Source organism: Cyprinus carpio, chromosome A5, assembly GCF_018340385.1.
Source record: "Cyprinus carpio isolate SPL01 chromosome A5, ASM1834038v1, whole genome shotgun sequence".
In the NCBI taxonomy this organism is placed as follows: Eukaryota; Metazoa; Chordata; class Actinopteri; order Cypriniformes; family Cyprinidae; genus Cyprinus; species Cyprinus carpio.
Window position 1 is genome coordinate 3,830,778 of NC_056576.1, and position 25,205 is coordinate 3,855,982.

The 25,205-nt window shown below is 32.0% G+C and overlaps 1 pseudogene; it reads right to left on the minus strand.

Annotated features, from left to right (window-relative positions):
* Positions 1 to 364: 364 nt before the first annotated feature.
* LOC109070955 lies at positions 365 to 15,462 on the minus strand (annotated as a pseudogene).
* Positions 15,463 to 25,205: the final 9,743 nt, after the last annotated feature.

Below are 25,205 nucleotides of genomic sequence, written 5' to 3' on the forward strand. Positions count from 1 at the left end.
TTTTTTATTTCAGTTTTAGTTATTTTAGTACATCCAGCCAAACTATATATATTATCTCTATAAAAGTTGATTTGCGAATTAACAAAAACATTTTTTATAGTTCTAGTTATAACCCTGGTGCAGTTGACCTCAATACTACAGACATGAATCAAACCCATACAATGCCTGCTCTGATTTCATCAAGTCTTTACGGTAGTTGCATATTTTGCATGCAATTGCATCCTGCAAGCCTGTCATTGCTGTTAAATGGGATTGTTGAATGGAGAAGGATAAGACGCGCGGGCCTCATTACTCCTCTATGGGACGGACTGAAGCGTGAGTTAAAGGTGCAGAAATGCAGAATGACTCGAGATTATCAAACGGCTGAGATCAGCAAAGAAACGGCACATGCCTTTATTACTCCCACCTCAATCTGAAAAAGCACTGTGAAGCACAAAAATGCCTCTCAACGTGGTACAAAAGCAATTTCTTCATGAAAGAACACGGGAATGTCATCATTTCCACCGTAAAATACAAAAACGCTATAAAACACTGAGTTTAACACAAAATCTTCAGTCCTGCTGAGATTCTCAAGTCTTTATTTGATGGTTTTGCTGAGGTTGCTGTATCCAGCTCCCACACACGTCATCAGGACCTTCTCTCCTCCTTTCTGTTCATCTTCTCCGGGTTTCTGTTGCTCGACCTTGAACATGATCTCAAAGAAGTCTCGGATGTGTCTCAGGAACTCGATTCTGCATGGAAAACAAGAACAAATCACTGCTAACAGAGTCATTACCACAGTATATGACCAAAAAACATGGTATTACCATGGTACATGTTAAAACAGCATGGCAGTAGTAGAGTTCTCGCTGATACTTCATTGCAGAGAGTTTCCTAAACAAGGGGTTTGCGAGTTGCTTTAAAGCTAATAAATAAATCACAAACATAAAATAAAAATTAATAATTTTAATATAAAAATGTAAATAAATTATCATATCAAATAAATAATTAAAAATAATGAACTATATAAAAATATTTAAAAAAATAAAATAAAAAAAAATTATTTGAAACAATTAAACACTTACTGAAAAAGCAAAAATATTGTATTTGTGTACTTGCATGTCATGTGGCAATTAACCAACATCATAGAACTGTTGAGGTTGGTAAATTATTGAAATGTTAAATATTATAGGACAATGGGGTTTGGCTGGCAAAAATGTTTATGAATCCCAGATTTAACATTAGTGTAAAAACCACATTACAAACTGGGTTAATATAATGTTAATAAAATTCTAATGAAAATACAGAAAAACAGTTAATATAAAGTAAAATCCTAAAAAAAAAAACAAAAAAAAAACAGGGATAACAGAGTAAAAGTCATTAAAAAATACAAAAATCAGGGTTAATATAAAGTAAAATTCCAAAAAAAAAAAGTTGATCTAAAATAAAATTCTAAAAAACAGGGTTAATATAAAGTCAAATTCTGAAAAGAAAAATACAAAAAACAGGGTCAATATAAAGTAAAATTCTATTTTTTTATTTACAAAAAACAGGGTTAATGTAATGTAAATTTCTAATAAAAACATGCAGAAAAACAGGGTTAATACAATGTAAAATTTAAAAAATAAATACAAAAAACAAGGTTAATATAAAGTAAAATTCCAAAAAAGAAAAAAAAAACAGTTGATATAAAATAAAATTCTAAAAAACAGGGTTAATATAAAGTAAAATTCTATAAATATACACAAAAACAGGGTTAATATAAAGCAAAATTCTAATAAAAACATGCAGAAAAACAGGGTTAATGTAATGTAAAATTCTAATAAAAACATTCTCTACAAAAAACAGGGTTTAATATAAAAACAGGTTAATACAATGTAAAATGTAAAAAATAAATACAAAAAACAAGGTTAATATAAAGTAAAATTCCAAAAAAGAAAAAAAAAAACAGTTGATATAAAATAAAATTCTAAAAAACAAAAAACAGGGCTAATATAAAGTAAAATTCTATAAATATACACAAAAACAGGGTTAATATAAAGTAAAATTCTATAAATATACACAAAAACAGGGTAAAATATAAACAAAAAATTATAAAAAAAAGTCTATAAAAACTACAAAACAGGGGGAAAACTACAAAAACAGGGTTAATATAAAGTAAAATTCTTATCTTTTTTTTTTGTTTTTTTTTTTACAAAAAACAGGGTTAATATAAAGCACAATTCTAAAAGAATACAAAAATAGTGTTAATATGTAAAGTTCTAATAAAAACATGCAAAAAAAATGGATTATATATTGTAAAATTCTAATAAAAATACCAAAAAAGGAGTTAATATAGTTAACTACATTTAAAACTAACATCACAACAAAACATTCTAAATAAAATATTTTATTTCAGTTAGTTGACTAAAACTATAAAGACACACAAAAAACTAATTACTAAAACTTCAACTGAAATAATATGAAAATATAAAAATAAAAACATTCAAAATATCCATAAAATCTATGATAGTATCTCGATGCTACTAAAAACGCACTGATCAAAAGGCAAAATTATGAAGATTTTATAGCAATTTTCAGCATTAATCTCCTGCACATATATGAAGCTGGAGACACAGAAGTTGATGCGCTGGAGGTGAAATGTGTTGGCACCGTCAATCTTCAGTTATCATAGTACTGTACTTGACAGGCACACAGCACCGGTACCATGATAACTGAAAATGGACAATTCATGACAGGGAGAGAAAACTGCTGGATCCGGACACAAACGTAATGCACAGGAGAGATGGAATATTATCACTAGGAAAAGACCGTCTGGATGTCTGGCTTATAGAATCAACAGACTTATTTTCTTAATCAATGCTATATAATTTCTACTGTAATGGAAAAAATCACTTCTAAATGAATGATGTTTATGTTTGTCACTTGGATGAACTAATACAAGTTTATACATACATTTTTCAACACTGATAATAATCAGAAATGTTTCTTGTGCAGCAAATCAGCATATTAGAATGATTTCTGAAGATCATGTGACACTGAAGACTGGAGTAATGATGCTGAAAATACAGCTGCGCATCACAGAAATAAATTTTGTTTTCCATTTCTGAACGTTTACTGGAACACCTGCAGTTAGATCCCTAAAACACTTCACTGGCTTTTCTTCATGTCCTCTGCTCGAGTGTTTGCGAGCGCTTAGGTGTAGGGTGAGAGGGGTCCGAACAGCGTCTTAGACACATCCTGTTGGCCTAAAGTCATGTACAAGAGAGCCAAGCTCTGATTGGCTGAATCCACACAGCCGCCCTGGAAAACACAGAGAGAAAGAATAACGTCACACTCGAGGGTCACAGGAGGGTTATTATAGTTAAATGAAACTAAACCCATGAAAAAAAAAAAACTCTTAAAACTAAATAGACAATAACTGAAAATTATTTTATTTTAGCTATAGCTGCCAAGGAAAGCCTTGATGCATTAAAATAACAGTTAAAATAAAAAAAATAATAAAATAAAAACCTTGATGTACTAAAATAACAATTTAATAAAATAAATAAATAAAAACCTTGATGCATTAAAATAACAATTTAATAAAATAAATAAATAAATAAATAAAAACCTTGATGCATTAAAATAACAGTTAAAATAAAAAATAAATAAAAAAACCTTGATGGAGTAAAATAACAATTTAATAAAATAAATAAATAAAAACCTTGATGCATTGAAATAACAATTTAATAAAATAAATAAATAAAAACCTTGATGCATTAAAATAAATAAAACAAAATAATATTAATAAAAACCTTGATGCACTAAAATAACAAGTAAAAAACCTTTACTAAAATAAAAACTGAAATAATAATTAATAGAAAATATTATGTACTAAAATACTGAAATATAAATTAATCAAAACTTTCATGTACTACAATAACAAAAACAAATAAAAATTAAAAAATGTAAAAACTTGATATACTAAAATGAAAACAAACAAAAAAAGGAAAAAAAAAAATGACTGCCAGGATTCTTAAAAATATATATATTTATTTAAAAAAAATTGTTTGGCCTATAAATTTAAAATTACAATATATATAAAAAAATTGCTACTATGTTATGCATTTAATTTGGAAAATCAACTGTTCAAAAAAAAAAAAAAAAAAGGGGGAAAAATGACTGCTAGTATTCATAACAAATATAGATTTATAAAATAAAATAAAGAAAAAATAGTTTGGCCTGCTAAAAAAATTATATAAATTGCTACTCCGTTATGCATTTCACGTGGAAAGTTAAAGAAATAAGCAAAACAAATCTAGCAGAAACAACTGTGACACAATATATCAGGCCTTTTAGTTCATCAATATGATGATAAAATAATAACCATGGCGCTTTTATACACAGTCCTCCACGGTACTGAATGATTAGCATATTCATATACATTATGGCATTAATATGATTCTACAACAACCACATAGCAGACGATGAAAACTAAAAAAAAGAAGAAAAAAAAAAACACAATATCTTTGTCTTTCATAGCACGAAGCAGGAAGATCTGACCCATCGGCATTCATGAACAAACTCAGAACATGAACCTGGACACGCAATTAACTAAAAAACATAACTCTACATCCTCATTTAAAGAGACAGTGACACGTTTAGGAACATCACACTTGCGTTTAGAATGAAAAACTACAAACATTTTAAACAAGTCGATCCTCACCAAGAACTAACGAGATGAGACACTCAGGTCCTGCGGAGCGGCTTGATCTGATGGTCTAACGTTCAGTTTTCTGTATCATGATGGATGTGAAACGCTCTGAAACTTTCCCATAACTCCAGCTGGAAAAGTCCCAAACATTTCTCTCTGAAGGTGAGACTCTGAAACCCTCTCAGAGAGCAGACCTCAACGCTCTCCACGTGATACTGCTGTCATATTCTCCATCTGACAAACCATCAAATGTAATTATGCGGCCGCACACTGAACGTCTTTGTCAAAGCTGCATAACAACCGGCCGCATGTTTTCCAGACATGAGATCTCCAGAAACTACCGTCTGTGCTCAGAATCAGGCCACGGAGAGCCTGAAGATCGGGTTTCAGCAGGAAAATACATATTTATTTAATGAATCATCAGCAGCAGAACAAGAAGCAAGTGATAAAAGATATAAAATTAACAAAAAACAAAAATTAACAAAAGACGTTTAGGATTATTACAAGCAAAAATCGTTTAAAAATACACTGAAGTAATGTTAATTTTTTTTTTTTTTTTTTTTTTTTATGCAGCAGTTAAACATTTCAAAGAAAAAACATTCCCTAAGAAACAAGAAATTATATTTTGCTTTAAAAAAAATTAAGCCTAATTTATGGTCATTAAGATTTTATACATTGTGACATTATTTTCATGACAATTAAACTCATTTTACCTCAAAATGTAATATATATATAAAAGTATATATTATATATATATATAATATATATATTATATATATATATATATATATACACACACACATACACATACACACACACACACACACACATATACATACATGGATATATTTTACATTTTATAAAGGGTTATTATAGTCAACTAGAATTAAAACTGAAATTAAATATAAAAAAATACATTTTTGTTACTTGAAATAAAATAAGCAAATAAAATATATTTTTAATAATATAACATTTCTCATTAATTGTTTAAATTGATGTACTAAAATAAATAAAACTAAACAAAATTAATAAATAATAACAATTAATAGAATTCATTAATAATTAATAAAAATTATAAAAAAAAACAAAATTACAAAACCACACAAAATCACAAAATTTAAAATTAAAATTAAAACAAAACTAAAAATAAAAAATAACAACATTCAAAATATTAATAAAAACTATCAAAGTATCACAATGAACATTTAATATTGATAAGTATTTTAATACTAAATATCATACTGTCTGGTCTAAATGTTTAAGCTCATAAATTAAAGGCTAAATACTATTAATACTATCATGATATTAAAAAACTAAATATATAATATATAAATAATATTAAATTACAAAATGCAATGAGACTTTTGCGGTCAAATGTGTTTCATTTTCATGAAAAATAATGTGAATAATAGACTGTTTTTCAATGCAAAAAAATGATTTTTATTTTGCAGTGAAATATGAGAGTTCTTGGTGTGATTAACACGTGGACGCTCGCAGCGGTCGATACTCTCGTACCCACTGACACACACAAGGACAGGAGCGTGTCAGTGACCGTACAGCTCTGCCAAAACATGCTCAATACAAACAAGCGCATGCGTCACTCAGACAACTGCTGAAAATAACCCGACTCATTCTCAACAACACAAAAACAACATCTCTGAGTGCTGGCTGATCAATGATGGACTGCTGGAAACAGCAGCATGTGACGACAGAAGAGCTCATGCAGGCAGTGAAACGCTGAATCTTACCAAGTGAAGATAAAATGTGCAAAATTATGCTATTGTGTTATGATATCAAGAACAGGTTTCATTTTGGACAAAAACACCGCAGTAAGACACAGCGTGTTGTTTCTGCACCATCAAAAAACTGCGAAAATAATGAATGTTTTCAAACAGGTTTCAAACACTGCACCCGTCTGCCATTGGTTGAACAACAACTGGCTGGATGCTCCTGTTAAGCCCAGTTTGGCTAAGTATTGGTGTTCAGATATATAATTAGGAGCTTGATATATATTACAGCACTGTAGATATATATATCTAGGTCATATGAATCTATATACTATATTATCTCAATAACTATATATATATATATATAATATATATATAGATATATATAATATATATAGATTCATATATGATACATATAGAACTTAATAAGATATAAATGAATAAATAAATTATATAATAAAATAATATAAAAACAAAAAACTTGCTTTTATGAATACCTAGAAGTATTAATAACTTGCAGCTCATTTATGTATTTCATATGCAAAAATCAAAGAAATAAACAAATAAATACAATAAAATTAATCAAAAAATCTAATAAAATTAATAAAAAATAAAATAATAGTACTACTAATAACTTGCTACTTAGTTATGCATTTCATGCGCAAAATCACAGAAATAAACATACAAAATAAATAAATATATAGAAAACAATAATATGAAAATAAAAAGGACTTGCTTGTATTAATAACTAAATGTACTAAAAACGTGCTACTTAGTTATGCATCTCATGTGCAAAATCAAAGAAATTAACAAAAAATTAAAATATAGTAAAATAATAATAAAAAATAAAATTGTAATAATATACATATAAAAAGATTTTGCTTGCATTAAAAATACTGATTACTTGCTACTTAAGCACTTCATGTACAAAACCAAAGGAGTAAGCAAAACAATCCTAGCAGGGACATAATAAACAAGTTAATATATTAAAATAATTTTTCCTTAATACTAGCACAATATTGAATGTTTTAAAAATGTATTCACAGAGGTACAACGTGCTGAACATGCAGACAGTAATTAAACACTTTTCATTTAAAAATTGACTTTTTTGAATTTGTAAAATGAGAGTATAAACTCACGTTTTCCAGTTTAGTCAACTGCAGCACAAACAGAACTAGTCTGCATTCAGGAGCTGTTTACTACAGAGACAGACCACCAGCTACTGATTAACCTCAACACACACACACACACACACACACACACACACACACACACACAGCGTCTTCAAATATTAACAGCCCTAAAAAGACGCCCCTGCTGCCAAAAATTCAGTAAGAAAAACACAGAATCAGCCCATTTTATCTCAACTCACATGCCTCACAGTGAGAGAGCCTCGGGGTGTTTGTCTTCCCTGTGTGTGCACTATGAAGGGAGCGTATGCTGAGTGTTTATCTGGTGTCAGTACAGTGAGTTACAGACTCATAGTGGATTACAGTTAGACGGCTGTAATCCCCTTTAGCAGAGCGGATCTAATCGCTACAGCCCAGCGGCTCAATCGGCCCGTTCTCAATCACAAACACACCTCCTACTCCAAAAACCTTCTCTTAAAATGAGATGTGACAAACAAGCATCTATTTCCCAGCATGCCTCTGCACCAGGATAGTGTAAACAAACCAAACAATGCTTTGATTTAGACTCTTTCCATCCAAATGAAAATGTGAGCGGACACAAACCCTTTCAGAGTAATGATCAGACCGTAAACATTTTTAAAAGTTTGAAACACCTCCTCATCTGTCATTGGTTATACAAAATGAGTAGCCCAGCCCCCAAATCACCCCATTGGTTGAATTAATGATGTCATGTCTCAATCTGCCATTCAAACTGATGTCACTAATAATGCAGGAATTACAAACTTCAGTTTAATTAAAATTAACTAAAATATCTGGTAACACTTTACAATAAAATCTGATTTTTTTTACAAGAATTGTTAACATCAGCAAACGCATGAGGACGCATAAAACAATGAGCACTTATTATTTTTTAATATATATATATATATATATATATATATATATATATATATATATATATAGTATTTAATATATATTTTATTAATATATTCATACATATATTTTTACAGCATTTATTAATCTTTATCAATGTTAATCAATAAAAAATACAATTGTTCATTGTTTGTTCATGTTAGAGCACTGACTAATGTTAATAGATCCATATTTAGATTTTTTAAAAATGTTATTAAAATAGTTGGGACTAATAATTGTAAACATTATTCGGTAGTTATATTGTTTATTAAATCTTTATGGCACAGACTCTAAAAGAAAGACTGAAGTAGCCTAATCTGTAGGATTTGATGACTTGAAGTGAAAAACACATCACAACAAAACTGCCGTAATCAAAAACCTGTCTACAATCATAATAATAATATTGTTACAATTATTAATATTATTCAAAATACTTACTTAAATTATAGATATTAAATAAAAGAAATATATAACCGATAACAGTAATGTACTGTAACATAAAAAAAATGAATTTTATTGGTCTGAGAATACTGAAATTTGAATCAATATGTAATAAAAAAAATAAAAAAAATAAAAAAAAAAAATCACAAACCTCCATAATAAAACACCAGAAAAGCATGATAAAAGTGGTCTGAAGCCATAAACAAACCAAATCTAAGAGCCCACGAATACTCTGTTAAATGTTTACTTCAGTGTTTGACAGACGAAAAAAGTCTGACAGAATAATGCACATAAACAATGAACAGGGGTAGGGGATAGAAAATATCATTAACCTGACAGAAAATCAAAGGAAGTCTATGCAATGTCCTCACTAATGAAGTCATACAAACTAGAGGACAACCGATTATCGGCACCAATATTAAGCCTTTTTATGGTTATCGTATCATTTTTTCAAAACCTATTTGTCGATATTAGAATTTAAAAGCATGTAAAGAAAGTTTTTGTCAGAGCCCTTGTTATTCTTAATTTTGACATGTATATTGGTAACATTGGTTATCGGTTTACTAGGTCTGTGATAATCTGTATTGGCCCTGAACAAAACATATCGGTCGACCCCTAAAACAAACCTGTGTGTGTTTGGTGATGCTCATCTTATAGATCTCCTCCAGAAGTAGTTTAGCACAGTTTCTGCCCAAGTCCTCCGCCAGCAGCGGATCTCCTTGACCCTGCGGCGTGGACAGAGCTGGCTCCCTTCATGTGGTCGGTGTGGATGTAAATATCCGGGATGAATTTGTTCAGGATGTTCCTGGCCGAGTCCACGATCCTTTTGGCCATCTGAGGAGAAACTCGCACCAAGAACCTGACGCACGGATCAACACTAAACACCAGCGCACAAAAAACACTGCTTTAATTTAACTGGTTAATTCTTAACTTTAAAAAAGTGTTCATCAAAAATCACAAAACATCTTAAGGCAAATAGTAGCGCCTAACTTGCCGATTTAGAAAAACCTCTAATAGATGTATCAGAATTAATTTTAGGAATCCTAAATTTTTGCCCTTAAAGTATTTGACAAAGCCTGCTAAAGCCTGCCAATGAATAAAACTGACTGATGCATTAATCTGCCTAACATCTCCTTTTGTAAATCATATGGATGTCCCTAAGCGAAGAACGGAAAATTACATTGACGTGAGTGTATCGAGGACTTTACACATGACAACATTTTTTTTTGTTTGTAGTTTCGTAAAACATTCCCACGCTCTACAAGCGCCAAATGTGTGTGTCTTCTGTTGGATCTGTTGGCCCTCACATTAGGTCAAATGAGATCAAACGACTACTGAATGACAAAAATATTTGTTGACAATATTTTTTTTTGTTGATAATGTCTACTAACCGTTTCAGCCCTAATGGGCTTCCATAAAAAACAGCTCCTAAATCTGTGAAAAGTTAGCCTATTTTAAACTCTTTATTTGAATATGGCAACAATTTTACTTTAAAAACTTTATTTGAATATGCCAACAATTTTACTTTAAACTCTTTATTTGAATATGGCAACAATTGTATTACAAACTCTTTCTTTGAAAATGGCAACATTTTTATTTTAAACTCATTTGAATATGGCAACAATTTTACTTTAAAATCTTTTTTTGAATATGGCAACAATTTTACTTTAAAATCTTTATTTGAATATGGCAACAATTTTACTTTAAAAATCTTATTTGAATATGGCAACAATTTTAACTTTAAAATCTTTATTTGAATATGGCAACAATTTTACTGTTAAAATCTTTATTTGAATATGGCAACAATTTTACTTTATACTCTTTATTTGAATATGGCAACAATTTTACTTTTAAACTCTTTATTTGAATATGGCAACAATTTTACTTTAAAAACTCTTTATTTGAATATGGCAACAATTTAACTTTAAAATCTTTATTTGAATATGGCAACAATTTTACTTTAAAATCTTTATTTGAATATGGCAACAATTTTACTTTATACTCTTTATTTGAATATGGCAACAATTTTACTTTAAAATCTTTATTTGAATATGGCAACAATTTAACTTTAAAATCTTTATTTGAATATGGCAACAATTTTACTTTATACTCTTTATTTGAATATGGCAACAATTTTACTTTTAAACTCTTTATTTGAATATGGCAACAATTTTACTTTATACTCTTTATTTGAATATGGCAACAATTTTACTTTAAACTCTTTATTTGAATATGGCAACAATTTTACTTTAAAATCTTTATTTGAATATGGCAACAATTTTACTTTAAACTCTTTATTTGAATATGGCAACAATTTTACTTTAAACTCTTTATTTGAATATGGCAACAATTTTACTTTAAAATCTTTATTTGAATATGGCAACAATTTAACTTTAAAATCTTTATTTGAATATGGCAACAATTTTACTTTAAAATCTTTATTTGAATATGGCAACAATTTAACTTTAAAATCTTTATTTGAATATGGCAACAATTTTACTTTAAAAATCTTTATTTGAATATGGCAACAATTTTACTTTTAAACTCTTTATTTGAATATGGCAACAATTTTACTTTAAACTCTTTATTTGAATATGGCAACAATCTTACTTTAAAAACTTTATTTGAATATGGCAACAATTTTACTTTAAAAACTTTATTTGAATATGGCAACAATTTTACTTTAAACTCTTTATTTGAATATGGCAACAATTTTACTTTAAAATCTTTTTTTGAATATGGCAACAAATTTTACTTTAAACTCTTTATTTGAATATGGCAACAATTTTACTTTAAACTTATTATTTGAATATGGCAACAATTTTACTTTAAACTCATTATTTGAATATGGCAACAATTTTACTTTAGAAACTTTATTTGAATATGGCAACAATTTTACTTTAAAAACTTTATTTGAATATGGCAACAATTGTATTACAAACTCTTTCTTTGAAAATGGCAATATTTTTATTTTAAACTACAGTATTTACTTGAATACGGCATTTGATAACTAAATGACAGAGACCCTTCCCTTATCGGCCAATCGTAGTTTGTAAGCTTGATGACATCATCAATAGCAACGAGCTCAACCCCGCCCCTTTCTCTTAGCTTTCGATTTCTACCCATTCCTTAGTAAAAGTTGCTCTCAGCAGTTTTGTAAATAGGTTTGAAGAGGTAACTCTTACCTGAGAGGTTTTCCTGCTATTTAGGAGAACTCTTAGTGGCAGGATGAAATTTAGACATTTGTGAAATTTCCTTTGTATTGGAAATTTCAACTAGTATTGTAGAACTGTGTCAACTTTTTTGACAGAATTGACAGAATTCCTGGTAACTGTTTTTATCATCAATAGAAGGATACGCTGTTCCTCAGATCCTCTTGATTTTCCCCGGTTCTGTGAGCTGAACGGGTTTCATGGAGCGGCAGACGGGACAGGAGAAGAGCACCTCACCTCCTCCTGCAGGAGCCATGCCTCGCTTCAGCACCTACAAACAAGATCATCAACACAACCGCATCTATGCATCTGCAGATGCCTTCATCCAAACCGACTTGCATTGCGTTCAACGTAAACGCTGCATCACTTCATGCATTCACCACGACACTGAGCCAAGTTTACAGACTTATAGTTTCAAAATGTTTTTTGTTTGACACACACTCCTGACAAACCTTTATCTCCAGACCTTCTCCATCAATCCCAAACTTCTTCATCAAAGGAACAGCAGTGACCTTCAGAAGATCCACCTACAGAACATGAGCATTTCATACCGATGATTAGACATCAAAGCAGAAGAATCAAATGTGATTACTATAGTATTACCACACACACACACACACACACACACACACACACACACACACACACACACACACACACGCACTCAGAAGAATAAAAGATGACAGATACTGGATTGTGGCGAAAACTAATAAAAAGTAGGAAGATTTGGCCAAATCTGGTTATATATGAAATTTGTTAAAAGATTCACAATAATGTCTTGAAATAAAAAACATAAAAATTAAATTAAAAATATAAAAACAATCCAATAACCAACAGCTGTGCTTTATCAGACGCAATTTTTGATTATTATTTTATTATCATGAAATTTATAAGTGTAACAAGAAATGGAGAGAAATACAAAATTTCTAGAAGTAACATCAGCTCAACGCGTGTGCTCTCAAATAAACTTTATACCATGCTCAGTTCTTAGATGTATATATATTTCACTTTGCCGTAATGCTTCTTTTGCACATCGGTGTATGCAAATTTCAATGTTGTTATATTTTTCATATTCATTCATACCGTGTTATTCTTTATTTTATTGTTACTTCACATTACATTATATTCACATTAATGTCTTATGTTACACATATATTCAAGTATTATTCATTTATTCCCGTTTATTCCATTGACGTAGTATATTTTTCTTCATTTGACACATAAGAAAGTACATCTTGTTATGCTTTAGCGATGTCTGGATAGGATGTTGGAAACTCATTCTCTGCAAAAATATTTTTATATGCAAAGGATGTTTGCTAAATTTGTCTTTCGTGGTACCGCGAGCTCTCTTCCAGGAGCTGGTGTTTGCCATTTGCAGAGTGATATTTGAAAATGGCCAAGATCTGCTGTTTCTGCTCAAAAGGTGTAAAACCACAGCCTCATCTGTACTTTTATCTGATCTCATGTCAACATGACCTGACCTAGCTTTGAGCTTGAGAGTTAATAAGATAGTGACACAACAGATAAGATCGTTTGCCGTTCATCGATCAGACATAAAGATCTCGTGATGTTGTAAGAGCATATTAGTATATAATTTATTCCAACTGGCTAATAAGACAGCTGCTTCTTTTCTTCTGCTCATGTCACGTGCTCCAAAGGCCTGAGGATTATTAAACTAAGATTAGAATACACTCAGTTTGAACTTTTCTTTAACTTTAATATTTAATTTCTGTAATTGTTATCATTTATGATTTTTGTCTTAAAATAAATTACAATTTTGTCTGAAAGACTTCGACTGCATCATGCATAACTACTACACAGCGTTTATTTTGTAAGAACAGAGAAAAGATTGTAAAGTTATGAAGCAGGTGATCGGATGAGCGAAAGCAAAACCCCGTTCAGCAATTTCGCATTAATAACAAGATTTTATTAACTTAACAAGATCTACATAACATCATCACTCATATTTTTATAACTCCTCTCAATCACGAAAATAAAAGCTCAGTGGATCTGTGATAAGTGACTTTTTTTTGTTTGTTGATCAGCTTTTTTCAAAGGCATGATTGTGTTTAAGGGGTGCAGTGTTATACATGTTCATGCATTATTTTCACATATTTTACCTTTATTATTGCCTTATCGATTTGAGCCCGAATCAGAGCCAGTATATCAGTGAAGAGACAGCACGTTTCAGAATGCTGTTTTTTTTTTTTTTTTTTTTTTTTTTTTTTTTTTAGAAATGCTGTTTGTAATTGCAAAATCTAGTGTAGCGGCATTGAACTCGATTAGATTGAGGAAGCTGTCCTCCGTAAAAGGAGCAGCTCAGAAAGTTACACTGGGATTATAATTTTCAGGAACCGAGTTAAAAATACATTTTAACCATTTTTAATTTTAAAGGTGTTCACCTAAAAATGAAAATTAGCCCATGATTTACTCACCTTCAAGACATCCTGGGTGTGTATCACTTTCTTCTTTCACAAGAGTCCAATCGGAGTTACATTAAAAAGTGTCCTTGCTCTTCCAAGCGTTATAATGGCAGTGAATGGGTGTTTTTACACCTACTGTAGGATGGCTAGAGTTCATGTAAATTTTAGGGTTAGTGATATCAAACCCAGAAAGAAGCTCATCATAGTCCCTTTTTTTTGTAGCGCTTTAAATATCTCCCTTTGCATTGAACTCTGAGCGTCGTAACTATGCAGAGGCAAATAAATGTCTAAAATAAACACAAAATGACAAACAAATAAATTAGACAATAAAAATAAACAAAAATTGGACATGCAGTAGTACTTTATTTAGAAAATAAAAAGGCAGATAATTAAGTATAGAATAAACAGAGTTTGTCAAATGTCAAAATGTCAAACAAACACAAACTTGGACATGCATTAGTATTTTATTTAGAAAATAAATGTAAAAAGGCAAATAAATAAGCCTAGACTAAATAGAATACAAAATGCCAAACAACTAAACAAATAAATACAATAAAATAAATTAATAAATAAATTGGTCATGTATTTAAAACTAGAGAAGAAAACTCTGAATCATAATTTGAATCTGAATCTCAGAAGTACAACATGTGCTGTAGATATATGATGCTGCGATGATAATGTATGTTATATAATGCATGTTTATTTGTTTTGAAGATGATGATGATGATGGTGATGATGAAGAGCTGTGTTATTGATTGGTTACGTACTGCGTCACGTGTCACGTGTGTTGTTGTGATATAAACACACCTCGCAGGCAGGGATTGTCACCTTTAGATCTGATGTTTCGTATTTTCACTCGTTTTCCGCTCAGTGTGGACAACACGAGTCTCTGTCTGAAGCAGCTGCAGTCCTTTAAACTCCATGATGTGAGGAACACACGTGTTTCTGTACTCAACACGGACGCGCGACCAGAGCCTGCGAGGGACAAACCACGAAACAGATGACGTTACACCCGATGACCACCAGAGGGCGCCAAAGTCCACCCGTTTATATACACCAGCAGTCCCATTCTAGTCCCATCAAGTTATTTTACATACAAATATAATAAAATTATTTTTTTTAGCAGTCCCATTCTAGTCCCATCAAGTTATTTTACATACAAATATAATAAAATCTATGTTTTTAAATGAATGCTTAATGTTTTAATTTCTGAATTATTCTAACCTGGCATTAGCTATATCCTACCATAACTTCAATTTGGAATTTGTTTCTCTTATTTCTATTATTTGACTAACCAGCAGCTGGAGCAAAAGATCCTAACTTTTATTAACATATACTGTGAATTTAATAATGTTGTTCAGGAAACCTAAAACTTCAACTAACTTCAAACAGGGCTGCCAACTTTTGAATTCAGCCTGGATTGAGAATTATTCAGGAATAAGGAACAAGCATGCGATTAAGTATTTTTATTATTATTATCAGGCTACTTTTTATTTATTTATTTTTTTAACTAATCTACAGGCTTACAGGGAACCCTATTGTTAAAAGTAGCCTAACAATTGATTAATATTCATATTAGACCATTTTTATAATAACATTATATTTATACATTTTTTTTATTAATTATAATAAAAAGAGTAGCCTAATTATATTGGTAAAAATATAATAAATCTAATTTTTCCTCTAGTGTACACCTTTCTCACTAGTTCATGGACACTGAATGGATTTTTTTGTGGTTAGTGACAGTGTTTTCAAGCTGCTGTGATTTTTATTTTTGTTTTAGTGTTTATCTTTATTTCTTGTTCATTGAATGGATCTTGTATCTTTCAACACCCCCTCGGAAGTTGATTCATGTTAATTAGAATGTCCTGGCTTGGCTTGAACCCAAAATAAATGCTTCTTCAGTACGATCAAACAAAGAAAATAAGTCTCTGTCTCTGTCTCTGCCACTGATTTATTAATCTAATTCCAATAATACACGCGCATTGCATTTATTTGTTCTATGACTCAATGAATTGAACAGTATGTGTTCAGTAACCCAAATTTTTACTTATACACTGGAAAGAGCATTTTTAATCAGCAGTTCCTCGTTGAACGTTGATCTTAAACATACAGAAGTGTTTGGGCTGTAGTAGACCTATTGCATTTCATAAGAATAGCCTGTTTAAAGTAGCACATACAAATAATTATTCTTACAAATCTTTAACTCAAACTATATAATAATTTACAACAATAAAAAGCTGAGTTAATAAATAATCCATCAGTCTTGTGTGAGAGTTACAAGCAAATGTATTTAATTGCACCAGAAATGTAAAATATAATAATAGATTTTTTTTCTTCTTTGGAAAAGAAACTGAGACTGACCGCTTACATAAACATTTATTCATTTAGCAGACACTTTTATCCAAAAGCGACAAATGACAACGACAAGCAATTTATCTTAATGACAGCAGAACAACCACTGCAATCATAAATATCTCACTAAAGAATAAATATGTTTAGCAGCAGATAATCACTGGAATATCAAAGGCTGGAACTAAATATGTTACGCTCAGTGTTATTTTAGTAACTGTGTTTTATTTCAGTGTTATTTCAGTAAATCAAGACCAATTAAATTAAAATGACAAAAGTTGCCTTTGCAACTAGCTGAAATAAAAAAATTCTAAAAAATATGTTTAGCAGCAGATAATCACTGGAATATCAAAGGCTGGAACAGTTTTTATTATCATTGTTTTAAAAATGCAGTGATAGCATATTTTAATGATGGATTTTCATAGTTGAAGATTAAAACTCTGGAACAAATATAAAACAAAATCCAGACATAAAAGTGTAAAGCAGCAGAAATAAATGATGAAGGCATAAAAGTATCGAGTTTTCTGTAGAGTTTTAATGTGACCTCCATTTAACAACAGAACAAAAGTTGAAATCTGTTTAAATCAAAATTAAATAGAACATAAAAGTAGTTAATAATATAAAGAATGTACACAATCATGGATAAAATACTTCAGCTGTGAAAAACTTTCCCTGTTTAATAATTTACTACATTTGTACTGCAAATTTGCATGAAGCTTTTCCTTACAAAGAAATTACTTGAAAGAACATTTTCTGTTCTCTGAAGATCATGTTCATCATAAAACGATGCATTAAGAGCAGGGGTGTAAACTTTCGAACAGAATGAAGATGTGTACATTTTTCTTAATTTGCCCTTCTAGAAGTTACAGAAGATATTTACATGTTTCCCAGAAGACAAAAGAAGTCAAATTTACCCTGATCTCAATGCATAGTGTTTCCTTCTGCAGCATCAGTGAGCGTTTGAACCTTCTGTAATAGTTGCGTACGAGTCCTTCAGTTCTCCTCAGTGTGAAAAGATGGATCTCAAAATCACACAGTCATTGTTGGAATGGGTTCAAATACACAAAACTGCTGAAAAACCAAAGAATTAGTGGGAGCTGAACGTTTTTTTTTTTTTCTGAAGAACAGTGGGCAATTTAACTGTTCAAGGTCGGGTTTCCCAATAATGATTGATCTTAGCGCTTAAGAGCATTTTCTATGAGTCATTTTACGATTTCACGATGCGTTTCCCAAAAATGCACTTAACACAGTCGCACGTAGCCGTGCTTTAAGTGCTACTTCCTCCTGGTGACCAGGTGATGATGCTGACCCCAGACAGTGTGAGGACATCCTTCAGTAGGATCAATGCACGCAAAGATCAGGGTCCTGACAACATTCCTGGGTGTGTACTGAGAGACTGTGCAGACTCACTGATGTCTTCATATTTTCAACATCTCACTTAGTCAGGCTGTTGTTCCCACATGTTTCAAAGCTACCACCATTATTCCAGTCCCAAAGAAGCCGTCTTCATCCTGCTTCAATGACTAACGTCCAGTTGCACTTACTCCTATTCTCAATAAAGTGCTTTGAATGGCTAGTCATGCACCATATCAAGTCTGCCCCCCCCCTCCCTGGACCCCTTCCAGTTTCCATATCGGTCCAACCGCTCGACCGATGATGCCATCTCAACTACCCTCCACTCAGCACTCACACATATAGACAAAAAGGACTCATACGTCAGAATGCTGTACATAGACTTCAGTTCAGCATTCAACACAATCATCCCTCAACAGCTCATTCACAAACTGGTCGAGCTGGGGCTCAACACGGATGTGCAACTGGTGGGACTTCTTAGGAAACCTCAGAGTATGGGAGCAGCAACAATCACTACAACTGGGGCCCCCCCAAGGATGCGAGTGAGCCGCCTGCTGACCCACGACTGCACACTGTCACACAACTCCAGCCTCTTTATTAAGTTTGCGGTGACAACTGTGGTCTCTCTGCAACGTGAGACAAACTACAGGAGCGAGGTGAACGTGGAGAAGACGAAGGAGATTGTTGTTGACTTCAGGAGAGCGCACACTCGGCATGTTCCTCTGACCATCAACGGTGCGACTGTGGAGAGAGTGAGCAGCAACAAGATCCTGGGTGTGCACATCACAGAGGACCTCTCCTGGACTGACAACACTGCAGCACTGGCCAAGAAAGCACAGCAGCACCTCTACTTCCTTCGCAAACTGAGAAGAGCTAGAGCCCTGGCCCCCATCATGTACACCTTCTACAGAGGCACCATCAAGAGCATTCTGACCAGCTGCATCACTGTGTGGTATGGCACCTGCAACGCGTCCTGACAGAAGACCCTTCAACGCATAGTGAGAGCAGCTGAGAAGATCATTGGTGTCTCTTTCCCTTCCCTCCAGGACATTTATGGAACCCGTCTCACCCGTAAAGCCCTCTGCATCGCAGGTGATCCCACACACCTGTCACACAGCTTCTTCAGTCTGCTGCCATCAGGGAGGACTGAAGGACAGCTTCATTCATCAGGCTGCCAGGAAGCTGAACTCCCTCCCGAACTTGCCCCCCCATTCCCTCTTCTGCCCCAGGCACCACTAAACTATGAACCCCCTTGCTCCCCCCCCCCCCAAGTCCCACATCCCCAGGTCCTTCCACTCCCCCCTCCCTCTAACATACGATGACATGCACCAGTCACTTTGTGCAGCATTGGTCTGCTCACTTCCTCATTCAGCATAGAACTGACATCATTCAACTACCTCTTCAGTCAGTTTAAATAAGAACTGCTCTCTGAGCTCTTTGTCACTTTAATCAGACTGAATAAGCTTTTTTGCACTACAATCTTTTTATCTGCACTGTTTGTTCACTTCACTGGTTTGCACTCTATCTGCCATGTGCCTTGCGCTTCTTTATTTATTTTTATTTTTATTATTTTTTTTACATGCCCTTATTTGTATAGTTGTATTTAGGGGCCAAGCCCGAAGGGCTGTAGCCCCTATTGTATCTATATGTTTTCTTTATTATTATTATTTATATTATATTTGATCTGTATCTATCTGTATTTTTAGGCTCTACAGTTAGTGTTATCTGTATGGACCATGGGTCTGAGAGTAATGCAATTTCAATTTTCTGTATGTATATACTGTACATGAGGAAGAATTGACAATAAAGCAGACTTGACTTGACTTATCCAAAAGTGACAAATACAACAACAAGCAATTTATCTTAATGTCCTGATCGTGATAGCAGAACAACCACTGCAATCATAAATATCTCACTAAAGAATGTTTAGCAGCAGATAATCACTGGAATATCAAAGGCTGGAACAAAATATGTTACACTCAGTGTTATTTTAGTAACTGTGTTTTATTTCAGTGTTATTTCAGTAAATCAAGACCAATTAAATGCCAAAAAAAAAAAAGACAAAAGTGGCCTTTGCAACTAGCTGAAATAAAACAAGTTTTAAAAGAAATAAATACTTTATATTTCAAATGTCTTTTAAGCTATGGTTAACTACAATAACACTATATCATTTCATGCGATTAGCATTATCATGGTTTTATGCAATGATCGCTTATTTTAATGATGGACTTTCCTAGTTGAAGATAAAAACTCTGGAACAAATATAAAACAAACAATAAAATCCAGACATAAAAGTGTAAAGCAGCAGAAATAAATGACGAAGGCATAAAAGTATCGAGTTTTCAGTAGAGTTTTAATATGACCTCTATTTAACAACAGAACAAAAGCTGAAATCTGTTTAAATCAAAATTAAATGGGACATAAAAGTAGTTAAACAATAATATAAAGAATGTACACAATCATGGATAAAATACTTCACCTGTGAAAGACTTTCCCTGTTTAATAATTTACCACATTTGTACTGCAAATTTGCATGAAGCTTTTCCTTACAAAGAAATTACTTGAAAGAACATTTTCTGTTCTCTGAAGATCATGTTCATCATAAAACAATGCATTAAGAGCAGGGGTGTAAACTTTCGAACAGAATGAAGATGTGTACATTTTTCTTAATTTGCCTAAATATAATTTTTTTTCATTAAATACGGCCGTTCAGAAGCTACAGAAGATATTTACATGTTTCCCAGAAGACAAAAGAAGTCAAATTTACCCTGATCTTAATGCATAGTGTTTCCTTCTGCAGCATCGGTGAGCGTTTGAACCTTCTGTAATAGTTGCATAAGAGTCCCTCAGTTCTCCTCAGTGTGAAAAGATGAATCTCAAAATCATACAGTCATTATTGGAAAGGGTTTGAATACACAAAAATGCTGAAAAACCAAAGAATTAGTGGGAGCTGAAAGATTTTTTCTAAAGAACAGTGGGCAGTTTAACTGTTCAGGACAAACAAGGGACTCATGAACAACTATCACAAAAACAAACAAAGAAAAACAAACAAACAACAACAACAACAAAAAAGCAGGTAATAACACAGTAATAAGAATCAAGTTTATGTAAACTTTTCAATGGCATCATTTTGATAAATTCAGCTATTATTTTCTCTTGTGGACTATAGGTATTTTATGTGAAATATCTTATTCAGGTCAGTACTAAATAAAAAATAACATGCATATGATCCCTCCTATTTTGGTGTATGTAAAATTTTGACCACAAATGTAGGAACATGATCTGTCTGAACATGTCATTACACAAATAACTTTTCTCTTGAAGATCGTGTGAGGAGTAAAATGAACAAATAAATGTTTGTGTGAGAAAGAGAATGCAGATGAGTAATACCTCTAATGTTGATCTCTTAATGAACATCAGTCATCTGGACAGAATTAATGCCTTAAGTGTAACTGTGTGTGTAAAAATGCCAACATCAACTGTTTTTTTTTTCTCATTGACAGAATAACTACAGATGTGTCTCAAATTCCTATTAAATTTGCAAACAATGAAGAATTTGTTGCCCAGAAACTGATACAACAACAGAAAGGGTGTGCTGTGATTAAAAACTGACTGATTCTAAATGAATCTGTGCTGAATTCAAGCATTTCTCACTGGTATACAGCACAGAACAAATGTACAAATCACTTTTGTGTGAGCAAAAGCATGCAGATGAGTTACATGTAATGTTGATCTCTTCCGTCTAATGTACATCAATAACAGATACAATGAACAATGAACAACATTTCCTGGACACGGTGTATAAAAATGAACTTAAGATAAATAGCTACTTTTGTTCTTACACAACTTTGGTAAATAACACCAAATACCTACAATATATCATGCAAGTCACTTCCATTTCCATTTATGAACTGGCAAACACTTGTATTGATTGATACTTAACTGAAAAACAGATACAATCAAAGCCTTGCTTTCTGAAGAAACCAGTGATATGCAATGCTTTCCAGCGAAAATCGGATTAGATAATCTGATACATGCATGGTTCATAAATGATTGACACACCCAGACAACACTAATGGAACAAACATGGATCATAACGAATCATTACAAATCTTAGAAACATATATAGGCAAATAGAGTCCCTTCTTACAGTCAAACAGCCTGATAAATTACATTTATTTATTTTTTCATTCTGGCATTATTACATTATACTGTAATTTTTCTTATTGATGTGACTTTTTTCTCTACTCGGTTCTTTAATGCTTGTGTTTTAAATACTATAAAATGATCAGGAGACTATATAATCAGGAGATGCAGTTTATAATAATTTGTTCATGCATATTTTCCCACAGAGTTCTATCAACTCTGATTGCCTTTACAGTTTAAATAATAATTTATTTTACAGGAAAAATAATGTAAGCTATAAAGTGTGTGTGCATGTGTGTGTGTATGTGTGTGTGTACTGGTATATATGGTTTATGAGGACACAAATGTGTATAATGACATGGGTACTACAACGTAAACATGGTTTATGAGGACACTTCCTGTGTCTCCATAAAACAAAATGCTTAAAAATATACTAAACAGTCTTTTATGAAATTCAAAAATTGCCAGTAGTTTTCTGTGAGGGGTAGGATTATAGGTGAAGGGTTGGTGTAGGGAGAACACAGTTTGTACAGTATAAAAACCATTATGCATACAGTAGGTGGCCATCCAAAACGTTGGTTTTACCGCTGCTCATACCGCCGCCGCGGCGTCTGCAAAGTGCATTTGCAGCTTTTGACCGCTGAGTGGCGCTTTAATCACAAGTTTTCAAACAAGCGCATCAAAGCACATTTTCGCAAATAGAAGTCAGCTTTGCCTCACCGATGTGTGACATTTGACAGCTGCAGTCGGGAAAATGAAAGAAAAAATATTTAATATTCACAGATGAAAGTTTGAGAACGTCCTTATGAAGCTATATGTTTTTTCTCTACACAATAAAAAATATTTAATATTCACAGATGAAAGTTTAGTCCTTATGAAGATATGTGCGTTCAGATCTATTAAATACCCTCTAGACATCTCTGTTAAAGTTTTTAAAGCATTTTATATGCGTTTGCATAAATTCTTCTTTCAGAACGGTCTGTAATGGAGAGATGTCTTAACATTGATTTTTCCTCTGAAACAAACACAAAAACGAAAATTGAAATAAAATCGATATTTTATGTTTTGAGAATGGCCAGCCCTTCCCTGCAGATATTGTGCTTCTGGTTTGTGCATTTTAAATCACATAAAGTCTACAAAATATATAAAAACTCTTGTGTTTTTGACACGTCTGTAAAAAAAGCCTATAAAACATGTTCATAAACGGATACTTTACTGATGTCTGGACTCTGTTTAGGATTTAGAAAAACTTCAATATATTGTTCATGAATAGGTTACATTCTGTGAAAAAATTATATTTCACACTCTAAAAAATATTGTATGAACGCAACAAAATAAAACGGCCGACGCTCCACTCAGGGTTTAATCTGAACAGCTCTTAACACCGAGTGGATGGTTAGATGCATGATGGGTTAGTATTAAAAAATAAATTAATAAATAAAATAAAGGTCTTTCCAGCATTAAGGTAATAACATTACTGCTTTTTTTAATCATCTTGTTTCAGTTATAAATTTGACTGGTAAATGATAAATAATTATATTAAAACTTGTTTTTAACAATTTATTTGTCATTTGAATATTGATTTTAAGTAGGGAGGCAAAAAAAAAATCGATTTAAATCATAAATTGGATTTTTTGTGAAAAAAATCGGGGATTTTTTTAGGCCATCGCCCAGCCCTAATGCAACAGTTTTTTGTTTTGTTTTTGTTTTTTGTTTTTTTTAGTTAAGGCAACTTCCTCTTAAATTAAGTTATAATAACTAATAAACTTTATTGCGCTATACAGTAGTCGACATTTGAAGTGGATCAAACCTTTCTTTAAAGTTGTTTTAAAACCAATATGTCCTAAAAACCTGTTCTGCAAGTTTGAACCCCTAATAAGACACTGTTCATATGAAAGAGCAAGAAATTCACACCTTTATCTCGACCCCCACAAGCTATACAGAACTACCCCAGCCCCCTCCAGCTGAACTGAACTCGGTCTGTTTGTTGGCTGTGAGGAACGGTGTGTTGTCATGTTACTGGATTGAAACATGCCTGCACTCACAGCAGCCGTTCTCTTTTTATTACTTTCCCGCAGCCCATATTATTATTATCACTAGACCAAAGTAATAACAAATTCTCAATTGATAATTAATCATTATTTTTGAGAAAATCGTAGACGTTTGTGAACGTAGACGTTTGAGGCAGGCTTTTAGAATAAAAGATAAAATAATTTTTTAAATAAAAAATAAAAATAAAAATAAAATGAAACCTTGTTAGAGCTATGCGAGCGATTAATAGATTTAAAAAAGAAAAAAAGTGTGTGCTTGGTTTCCGAAATGGAAAACGAATAAAATAAATGAAACCTTGTTTAGAATATGCGCGCGATTAATAGTATTTAAAAAAAGCAAAAGTGGTGCTTGGGGTCCGAAATACAGCTCGTAAAAAAATTATATGAAAATGATAGTCATGATAACATATTATTAATTCATAGAAATAATTTAAGCAATTAAAACCTTTTTTTAAAAATACCATATTCAACTTGACTTTCATTACTATTAAACTGACTTTAAAATCTTAAGGAGTTTATAAGTTGAAATGGTAAAATGTCACAGTGCATGTTAGCCTAAATGAACTTGTATCTTGTATAGTATCTGAAGACCTTGATTGCATATTAGCATAAAACTAACAATATATTTTTACTTTTTTTTAATGAACAATTCCTGTATAAAATGTGACAGCAACCTTTAAATCAAACATTTTGAAATCGTCCACAGCTGAGCATCGCGGGAGGCAGCTTGAGCGCGCGGAGTGAATGTGATGCACAAAGTCATTTTCGGATGCAATGGAAAAA